Source organism: Schistosoma haematobium, chromosome 2 (genome assembly GCF_000699445.3).
Source record: "Schistosoma haematobium chromosome 2, whole genome shotgun sequence".
Classification (NCBI taxonomy): Eukaryota; Metazoa; Platyhelminthes; class Trematoda; order Strigeidida; family Schistosomatidae; genus Schistosoma; species Schistosoma haematobium.
The window spans coordinates 4,113,370-4,124,894 of record NC_067197.1 but is presented as its reverse complement, the minus strand read 5'-3'; positions in this window follow the sequence as shown (position 1 = coordinate 4,124,894).

Below are 11,525 nucleotides of genomic sequence, written 5' to 3'. Positions count from 1 at the left end.
GACTTACATTGTCACAAAATATCAGAAATACAAGTTTCATATGTCACTAGTACCACGATCAGATAACACCTTGTTTATCATATCAACTGATGTACAATTTTTTGTCTTCCAAACGATTGACTATACTTTATTGAGCATATTTTAAAAAAAACTTGTGGTGAGACTATAATTTATGGACAACCTTTGAGCGACGCTAAAAAGACTTTGAGTCTTCACCTAATAGCTAGGACCAAATGAGGGTTATAAACCAGTGGGAGTAATTAGAATTATGATTTACAGTTGATAGTTAGAGTTATGAATTGCATTTAGGTTTTTCATCACGGACTGACATCAGCTATAATGCCAAAACTCTATTTAGCCAAATGGATAGGTGGATTTCTTGCCGAAATCCGAGACCTGATGTTTTATGCCTGACTGGTTCGTCCATAAATTATAGTCTCGCCAAACTTGTTAGCATCAAAACATTGTTTAACTATCATACTGTACTAATCAATGTGACAATTGTCTAGTCTTTAGTACGAACAGAATACTGTTGATTAATCTTCAATAATACTGTCTGTGAAACTATATGGCAGCGTTAGGAACCACAACATTCATTCTTTCAAGATAACAAAATAAGTCTAGTTGACGAGTAACAACTAGCTAAAAGCCTTAAATCTAGAGCTTCTTGTTGATAGACTTCAAACATATGAAGATCGTTCAAAAATTTTAAATCAAGCTAGAATTATTAGTTTATATGTATGAAACTGTGTGGAAAATGTAATAACTTGTGTCGTGTGTCCTATTAATGTACAACGTGATGATACCAACAATTAGAGAACAGTGATTTATCCACCGAACCAATGACGCATAAACCCGTATGAGCAGTCTAGAGTCCTTATCGGTCCTGTTTCTCGCCTAGAACTGCCTGTTACAGTCCTGAACATCAATCTCAGCCTCCTGCATATGAATCATATATTTGAAACACACTGGGTTTATTTACAAACCAAACAGACCACATCGTACCATCAAATAGAAAATAACATTTGTATAAGATTTAGCCAAAAGTGGCTGTGTATGTGGGAGACTGTAATTAATAGGCTGAGCATAACTCAAGAATGGTAAATCGTATAATAATAGTTCATAGGTCAAAATGCAGCTCATAATAAGAGGGACATGAATATGAATAGTTTAGTTACTTAACAATTACACAATTAGAAAATGTGTATAGTAATATTTCAGAAATAGATTCCAACAGTTAGCATTCATTATTCTCATCGGGATATAACAGGAAATGTTATAGAACAGATAAAGAGTTTATTTTAATCTGTGAAGATTTAATAATAATACTCGCTTTACTCAATGCCATATATTTGGGTATAGACCAAAATTCTCAATAGAATTACAAGAAAATTCCCATTTTACAAATAACTAACGGTAAGAATATTGCATAATTAATGAATCTAGTCAAGTCTTATGGTGGCTTAGTTTCGTTGATCAATCACCTCGATAACCGTTTTTATATAAATCCAAACGCTGCTTGAATTCAGAAGGCAGTAATAAGTGGCGACTACAGTTTATTAGCGGATAGCACGGATAACAGATCTACAAGCACATCAAGCGAATTTGTAGCAGAGAAGCGAATGTCTGTATGCGAGCAAATACAGAGGTGAATTTATAATCAAGTCGAATAAAGCTCAGCTAGACAAAGCAAAGACTAATAATAAATGGTGGAGAAGATTTGTAGCTCAAGTGGATGATTTTGATGGAACTTTATCCTCTGAGCTGGATGGTTTGGCCGTGGAGCTTTCATCGTTCTTCTGAACGACATCAGCACAAAATTCAGATAGAAGTCATTCAGAAGAACAATGAAAACTCCACGACCAAACCATCCAGCTCAGAGAACAAAACTCAATCAAAATACCTAATAATAGGATTCGAGTACATTACACATGGGAAAGACAACGATTCATCGAGCAGCATTTAATCTAGAGAGATATATGCGTAGTCTATCACATGAGTCTAAGCGTACACGCTTAGACAGATTATATTTCATTAGAATCTAAATAATTCATTTCGAAGTAAATCATTTGTGTACACTGGTGATTGTCAAACGTCATCACATACTGAATGAAATTAGGAATGCAAATCATTCGATTTTAATTCAGTGAAAAGCCTGAAGGGATTGAATTTGGCTCCTTGTGTAATTTGTTCGTATACTCTTTTGAAGAGAATTTTTTTGAGATTGGTACAAAATGACTATTCACAAACACTTTGGCGTGTTCGAACAAGATTAAACTGTTGGTAACTCCCGGAAATTATTTATAGACTGTTATTATACATATATATCTTAATTTATTCCCAATGTATTAATTGCAGTCTTCTATACTCACAGCCACTTTTGGCTTGATCTTGTATAATTATTATCTTCTATTTTATAGTGTGATATGGTCTAGTCTGTATGCATCTAAACTATGTACATCTGAAACATATATTATTCATAGAGTGGAGGTGGATATTATGTTCTGGACTCAACATTTAGGGCTAGTCGAAAAACAACTATATCGAGGACCAATACGGATCCATAGATAACTCAAGGTTTTTAGTGTTGGTTGATGTGTCATTGATTTGGCATCAAGACAAGGTCATAGAAGTCAATATTCATATTGGTGATATTGTCACGTGATAAGTCATAGAGACTCAGATCACGGCACACCTCTTAGTTTTCAGTTGTCCTATTATCGATAGGCAACTCTTATGAAACAAACCATCTTGTTCACGATCTGTTAGATATGGGCGGGGGGAATAAATGAAAAAGGTGGAACTTTGAAACCCATTCTACAGTATAGTATTATAAACATTTTTGTTATGTGTTTACCAAATATTTTGTTTACCTTTTTTCAGGATTTTTACATTGCCTAAATTGTAATTGTTCATTCAACTTATTATCTGTGAAAAAATCTTTGGTGACCCAGGATCTAATTCGATTTGGATCATACGAATGATTGTTATTGAAATATACGTATCGTCAATCGTCGTATATAATTATCAAGTTAACTCACGTTAATAAATAACGGAATTAAATAAATCAATTATGAGAATGGAGTTTCGAATACATATATTTTGTACATTCATTGATCTGAACAAACAATCAGAGGGACGAAGCGATGAAAGCAAAGGAAAGAGAGTGAAGCGAAATGACACCCAGTGGAGATGGCGGGTGTGCCAACTCGACTTAATCAAGCGTCCATCAATATTTATAGTCACACAAAAATAATCTACAGATATGTGATGAGTAAGATAAGATATACACACACATATGCCCTCATGTAAAACCAGTCAAGGTTGATGAGCGAATGATTAAAAAGGTCAAAATGTGACTCAAAAAGGATGAATAAATTGGCCAGTTCGGAAACTAGAATAAGTTATACGAGCTTAACATAGTAACCGACACTTATTCTTAGTGCTGTTACTCCTCGTGGAAGAACATAGGCCGCCCACCAGCTCTCTCTATCCAACCCTATCCTGGACAATCCTTTCCAGCTCTTCCCAGTTGTTATTCATACTTTTCATATCTGCTTCTATTTCCCGATGTAGTGTGTTCTTCGGCCTTCCTCTTTTCCGCTTCCCTTCAGGATTCGAAGTTAGGACTTGCCTCGTGATGCAGTTTGATGACTTCTTCAATGTATGTCCTATCCATTTCCAATTGACACTGTAAATCTTTAAATGTTCATTAATTACAGATTATTACTTATGTACCACAGTTACTCTAGTTTTGCGTAGATTGTCATTCCTTATTTTTAGTACTTTATGATCTTGTATTCAATGTATATAATCCTATGTAACTTTTGAATTATATAAGAGACAAAGTAAATTACCTAACTTTTCTCTTATTCAAATCAGCTAACATATGGATAGAAAGAAGTTATGTAAGCTAATTCATATTAATATACTTAGTGAGTAATAGTTTTTTGGGTATCAGTGAACTCGGTGAACCAATCAGATTTAAGATAATAGGTCTTGGATTTTAGCGCGAAATTCATTCACTCATCTGACTAAATACGGGTGGATTTATACGCAACGTTTCCACGTAAACCTAATGTATCGCCCCGTGTAATAACGGTCATGTCTACGTTCATGTAATCATAAAATTTGTCATGTTATAATATATTTTTTTATTAAATAATTAGATTATGCTATGAATTTCGCTCTGCTTGTAATTTTTATTCGCCACATCTGACTGTGTTACACTGTACGTTCATCGCGTGCTGGAATGATATCCCAAGTCATAGTAAGTTTATTCACATAGTCACCGTCAGTGAATAATGATACTGAAAAAAATTGTTGCTGTGCTGTAAACCATGTTTCTATGAGAAAACGTCTGTTGTCTTCAGTCTCAAAACATTATCCTTTGTCTTCTGTTAGTTAAGTTTGACTTGCTTATAGTTCGTGTTTTGAGTTAATCGGCTTAATTATGTACATTTAACTATTTTGAATAACATGTCTGTACAAAAGAAACAATAATTATGACATCTGCTTAGTTTAGTATTCTTGGTTGTTGTATAATTCAGTTTAGTCGATAGAATTATACTATACAATAAGTATAGTGCTTGAAACATGTAATGAAATAGATCATTTTAGTAAGTAGAGCTGCCTGTTTTTAATGAGCACACTGATTCAAATCAGTCTGTTTGGAAATGTGCAAAAAGCTGTCTTTAATGCTGTTACTGTCATACATTATAACATAGCGATAAGTATATTTGATGTTTATTTGTAAACTGAACATCTAGCAGTGATCATATTTCAAGATCACTGTTATTAAATAATTTCCCCAGAGTTAACATCGGTATTATAGCTTATATCAATTCGTGATAATAATTAAAAAAAACACAACCCTAAATCGACTTTTTAACCCTAATCATCAACTGGAAATCATAATTCTAAGTTCTCATACTATTTTATAACCTTTAATCTTAGTTACTAGGTGGAGATTATCAAGGTTACTCAAATATCTTCTATAAATTTTAATCTCATCATAAACTCATTATTAGAGGAAACAATTAATTAATATCATTATAGTAAAAGAATATATATTTGTAACTAAGTATTCCCTGAAAATTAATCATTGATAGATTGGATCTCAATCATGTTGTAACGTGTGGAGTGCAGGTTAGATGCACAGAGGCTAAGACTTGCGTTCTGAACTCATCTGGCTGGGCTAGACAACGGAGCAGGGTCAATCGGGACTCTAGGTCGTTCATTTCGTGTTTACGTGTCACTGAATCGATCAATAAAACGCTGTGCATCTAACCTGCACTCCACACGTTACAACAAATCACCTACTTACTTACTTACTTACGCCTGTTACTCCCAATGGAGCATAGGCCGCCGACCAGCATTCTCCAACAACAAATCACCAATCAATATAAACTGTATACAACAAAAAAATAAAAAAGTGGAGGGGGGGCGGACTCAGTACAATCATCACTTACCGCTACTTTCATGTCCACCAATAAATATAAAATTATTTTTTCTTGGATCATTATTTGGTTGAAATTTCTCTTCAGATTGACTATGACTCCACCAACCAATTATGATACCAAATAGAAAAATGGAAATGATTCTATTGAATTTTTTAATATTTCGATAATGAATTGATTTAGTATGGTAACCTTTGGGTATAAAGTTTAATGAAAGATAGGGAAATCTCAATAATTGATCAATAATAGTTATACTAAGTGAAGTTAAAACTTTATCTCATTATATAAGTAAGTGACTATAAGGACTCAGTAGCTAAGTGTATAACGTGATGGCATTTTAAGCAAAAGTTACTGGGTTCAAGTCCCTGAGTGAACATCAACTCTGGGATGCAGGTACATTTAGCTGATGAGTCTCGAATAGGATGAAACACGTGTCCTGGATTTTACTGCTAGCCACTACCCATCTTTGCTTATAATGCTTGCGAATTAAGATAATATCGAGGTAATATGCACAGTATACACATATGCCAATAAGAGACTGATCAGTTGCAGTCCAAAAACATCAATGGGAAGATTCAAGTAAAACAATATCAAGTGAATTAAACTTCCACCCATTGCACAAGCAATTGGCTATCAGGACTCAGTAACTAAGTGGATAACGCGATGGCGTTTGAAGCGAACGGTACTGAGTTCAAGTCCTAGAGTGAACATCAACTCTGAGATGCAGGTACATCCAGCTGACGACTCCCAAACAGGACGAAAAGCGCGTCCTGGATTCCACTGCTAGCCACTATCCATCTTTGCTTATAATGCTTGTAAATTAAGGCAATATCGGGGCATACGCACAGTATGCACATATGCCAATAAGAGACTGATCAGTTGCAGTCCTAAACATCAATGAAAAGATTCAAGTAAACAATATCAAGTGTACAGTCGTGTTATATTATAAAATATCAAATATGAGAATCAGTTCATCATTAGCATTGAATTATCTACGAATCAGCTCTATTAAATAAATCTTAATATTTGGATATGTTATGTAATATAACTTGAAATTGTTCATAATGCTAGAGATGAATTCATTTTATGCTTTGCTAGTGTTATTTCTTGAGCTTAGATTCTTGCTATACCGTGTATTACTTGATCACTTGAATGCTAGAATCCTTCAGGTTACAAGTTAGAAAACAGAAGATAAGTAAGAAGGAATGTTATTCTAAACAGTGTGAAATATAGCACAAAGCTCTCAGGTATTTAAAAACTTTGGGTAAAAATGAAATCAACATTACAGTTATCCACTCCGCATACAGTGGTTTTAGTATGTATTCAAGATTTTGGAATGTTCTTCCAAAAGAAGATTGAATGGAATATCTTCGACTTTTTTTTTGAGCCTCTTAGAGCTTCCTTGAGTTCATTCCGAGGATGTCCTTACAGTTATAATATCTTAAGTTTTACTGTTGGTCCATATAATTTCTAGTTTTCTTTCATTACTATTATTAATACAACTGTTATCTCAACTCCGTTGATTATCATTTGATAAATCAACTGTCTAAGTGCTAACTTGAAGTGTAACAATGTGGAACGTTGTTTATTTGAGGTAGGTTGTATGGTTTTTTTAATGAGTAAATAACTGATTGATGTTGGTTGTGGCAGCTATTTTAGTTCATTAGCTTAATGGATATACAATGATATCTGAAATGACGTACCTTAGAGTTAAGTTTTATTTAAAACATCACTAAGGATATAAATAAACTGTAATGTTTGCGCGAACTGATGCTTCTTTTTTTTTTTTACCTAATTTCTTAGCTGATTACAATTTCAAATACAATACATGCAATGATTCTCATGGTGTTCTCTTTGACTTCGTCGATACAGGTCATTAGGTAACGAGTTGAGTACAAATAAGACATTACTGAAACTGGTTATTTCTGATTATCATATGAAAACAAGTGACGATTCCGATAAGTCACAAGTTAGGACTCTACGTTACTTATCGATGTCTAAACAGACAACTCCCTAAGTATGGTTGTGTTACAGAGCTTAGAATATAGATCTGTAATTCTTTACTTCATGTGAACTGTGAACATAGTATATGTAATGTGTCATACATTTTATAATTAACTTTAAAAAGATAATCTTAGTAGTCGTTATATTCCGACGAGAATAATGAATGGTAACTTTTGGAATCCATTTATAGACCAATACTATGAGTATATTTCTATTGTATAATTATTAAATAACTAAACTATGCATATTCATATTCCTCTTATTATAAGCTTCATTTTGACCTATTAACTATTATTATACGATTTACCATTCTTGAGCTATACCCAGTCTATCAATTACTACCTCTCACTTTCACAGCCACTTTTGGCTAAATCTTGTACAAATGTTGTTTCCTCTTTTATGATACAGTGTGGTCCGTCTGATTGGTATATAAACCCGATATGTTTGAAATACATGATACATATCTCGGAGGCTGAGATTGGTGTTCTGAACTTTAACAGGCAGGGCTAGACAGGATGAAGAACTGATAAAGACTCTAGACTGCTCATACGGGTTTATGCATTATTGGTCCGGTGGATAAATTACTGTTCTCTAATTGTCGGTATCATTACGTTATACATTAATAGGACACACGACACAAGTTATAACTATTGATGACGGGGTAAAAACAAAGAACCAAAGGCACAAAACCACAAATTATAACAGTATTGAAAAACAGTCTACAATTACCAGTCACTGACAATGAAAACTCTACTGAAGATTTCGTCATATTTTCAGAAGAAGATAACTGTAAACACTTACATTTTCATTAAGGTTACTCCAATACAACAAATAATAATACTCAAAAGTTTACAGAATCAACCAATTAGCATTATCCATGTCAAAAATAATGACAGGATAGCAATAACAATTCCTTTATTTTGTCTTACTCATCAAAACTTCTTAAGCATAGTGTCTTGTGAGAGTAAAAAGGTTGGAGGTGATTGTTAAATTTTGTAGTTTAGATGATAAAATGATCCTAGAAAATCATTGAAAACTAAGATTTAATGGTCTAATGGTTACACATTCTCCGAGATGCCTAGAGACTCTGAATTTAATCCTCTATATGATGATGCATGAGCATTGTTTAGAAGTACCATACTATGACAAAATAAGTTTCCAGTGCTTAATCGTTTTCTTTTATTTTCCAAGTGAAGTCATTTTATAATGTAGCCTATAGGATAGAACTTTGTTCAATAAATCTACATGGATGTTAACTTAAACTGAAAGAGAATTAGGTTATCTGTGTATTTGAAATCAATAACTTCAGGGTTTTCTCATCGATGTTTAGATGATCTACTAAAATTGTGCAATTTTGAATAGAGCTTTGTTGATACTACACTTAGCCTAAACCTTCATTATTAGTTGAATATAAGGCGTTTAATTATGATTTCATCACCACTGGACTTTATATATAAAGCAGTCAAGCATAGGTGATTGTAATTTCAGAGTAATAACTGGAGTAAACTTACTGTCATAAGTTATTTATATATATATTGGCAATTTATAGATGTTAAGGTGGTTGTTGACAGTCACCATCAAAACCTATTTTATCTAGGTTTTGTACGATCTATTATCTGTCAGGGTAGGAATATTTGGAATCTTGAAACAAATTATGCATCTTATCGAATTCGAACGCATGTAATCCAGTGTCATAACTAGAGACATCAATGTAGAACTATTCTGGTCATTACTACTGGGTGTGTTTTGTTGTTGTCGAAATGTAATATTCGTATTGATTGACTGATAAATGTTGATCAGTGTCGTGTTTATTTAATCTTTAGCTCTGGTCAAGATAACAACATAATTTAATGATCAGAGAATATCTCTTCTAAGAAATATTTTGATCACTAAATATAGATCAGTGTTATGTATGTCTAGTTTCCTGGTGGTGATTGAATTCTGTCGATTGAGTTGTAATGCAGAGATAATGCATAAGATGTCAGGTTATTTAGACCAGTGATATACAAATCTGATCAATAGAATTCGATATACAATTAAAGGATTAAATAAATATGACACTGGTTACAATTGAGTGATTCGTCCAATTGTAAATACATCCTAGTCCTACAAGAGGCCAGTTGAAGCTTCAATAACATCTCATTAACATCTCAGACTGTGAAGCTGGAGGGAGGGCGAAACGAGATCAGATCCGCCAGGAAGCGCCATCTCCTTCAAGATTACAGATTCACCTTTCTGATAATTACTAAGTAGTACGAAACCTAGATTCAAGATGTTCTATAAACTACCTCCAGCCAACTAATTCATGCATTCTAATGATATTTAGTATGTCAGTGATTATAGATTCGGTGAAAACAACTTGTTAAATATACCTTCATACAAATAGATATACATATGAAAAATATTGTGCTTACAATTATACATAATTCCTCTGGGTTGATTTCAAGTCTTCTTTCATAACATTTCCAATTCACTTCATTTAAATCAATTTAGATATCGGATGTAATTCTCAGTTCAACTCATATATATATACATATTGTGTGAGTGTATGTATACATGCATTCATTCACATGGATACACACACGTGAACATTCTAAATATTTTCGTATGTGCTTGTACATACTAATAATTTTCTTATTAGTAGTATGTTTTACATAAAGATCATAACACAATTTATTCATTGTTGTTTAGGCTAGTAATCAACACAGGTTGATTTCATTTACAGTCTTATTGAAAATTGGGAGTCACTGAATAGCTACTGGAGTTTCAGTAGTATGGAACTCTCCAACGGTAAGCACTCATGACACCAATTAAGACTAATAGTTATGTAAACATTCTATAATATAAATTGTTTACTTGAATTTTCCAATTGATGTTAAGCACTGCAATAAGAAACTGATTAATTGCAGTCCTAAATATCAATGGGAATATTCAAGTGAACAATAGCAAGTGGATTTAAAACTTTACCTCACTGTAATAAGAAAGTGGCTATCAGGACTTAGTAGCTAAGTGAATGATGCGATGGTGTGTGAAGCGAACGGCATCGAGTTCGAGTCCTGGGTTGAACATCAACTCTGAGCCCCAAAAGTGGGACGAAACGTATGTCGGAACTGTCGAATTACAGAGCATCTCAATAAAATCTGATAACCATATATCAAATTGTTAATTTGCAAAATGTCCATTGATTGTCTCAAAATGCCTCAGACTTCATTGTTCTTATATTTTCATACAAATTGCATCCTATTTCCGCTTTTGCTTTCTTGATCTTCCCTCATTTTTTGCTGCCAGACAATACATTCCTGACTCGCATAATATACTACTTATATCAATATAAGTAGCACGCACCACAATATTTCTATAATATAGATGATTAAAAGATCTCTTCTAATCATTTAAATAATGTAGTATAGTTATGTATAATAGATATGCACAAGTTTTATCAGAGAACAAATTCAATCATTTGACAGTTTAACATAAATTGATTAATAGAAGATTAACTGAGTGATATATTCATAGTAAAACAGTTCAATTCATAATTATTAGCAAAGTTTATATAGACAACTAACAATAGTAATATGATTGTCATAACAAATTAGAAGTATTCGAATTAGTATTGTACTAAGTAGGAATACGTGAACTAGTGTAATTTAAGATAAGTAGAACTAGATGAACATAAATGAATGTATTACAATTGGAATTCGTAATTAGTAGGAAATCAAGTACAAAGGAATCATCAGTTCGTACAAAATTCCACAACCGTCACAGCGTAAATGAACATCCGGATTCCTGTAATACGTTGTGTGTCTTATTCTTAGCTCGATAATATGTGTCTATCTGGTTGTGTATTAGGTATAGACTCTGTATGATTTAAAATGTACTCATTGATATTAGAATTAATAACGGAGGTGGGACTATAATTTATGGATGACCTTTGAGCAACCGTAGACTGACCTTGAGAGTGTCCACCTAATAACCAGGATCAAATGAGGGTTATAAACCTGTATGAGAAATTGGAATTACGATTTACAGTTGATGATTAAGGTTAGAAATTAGATTTATGGT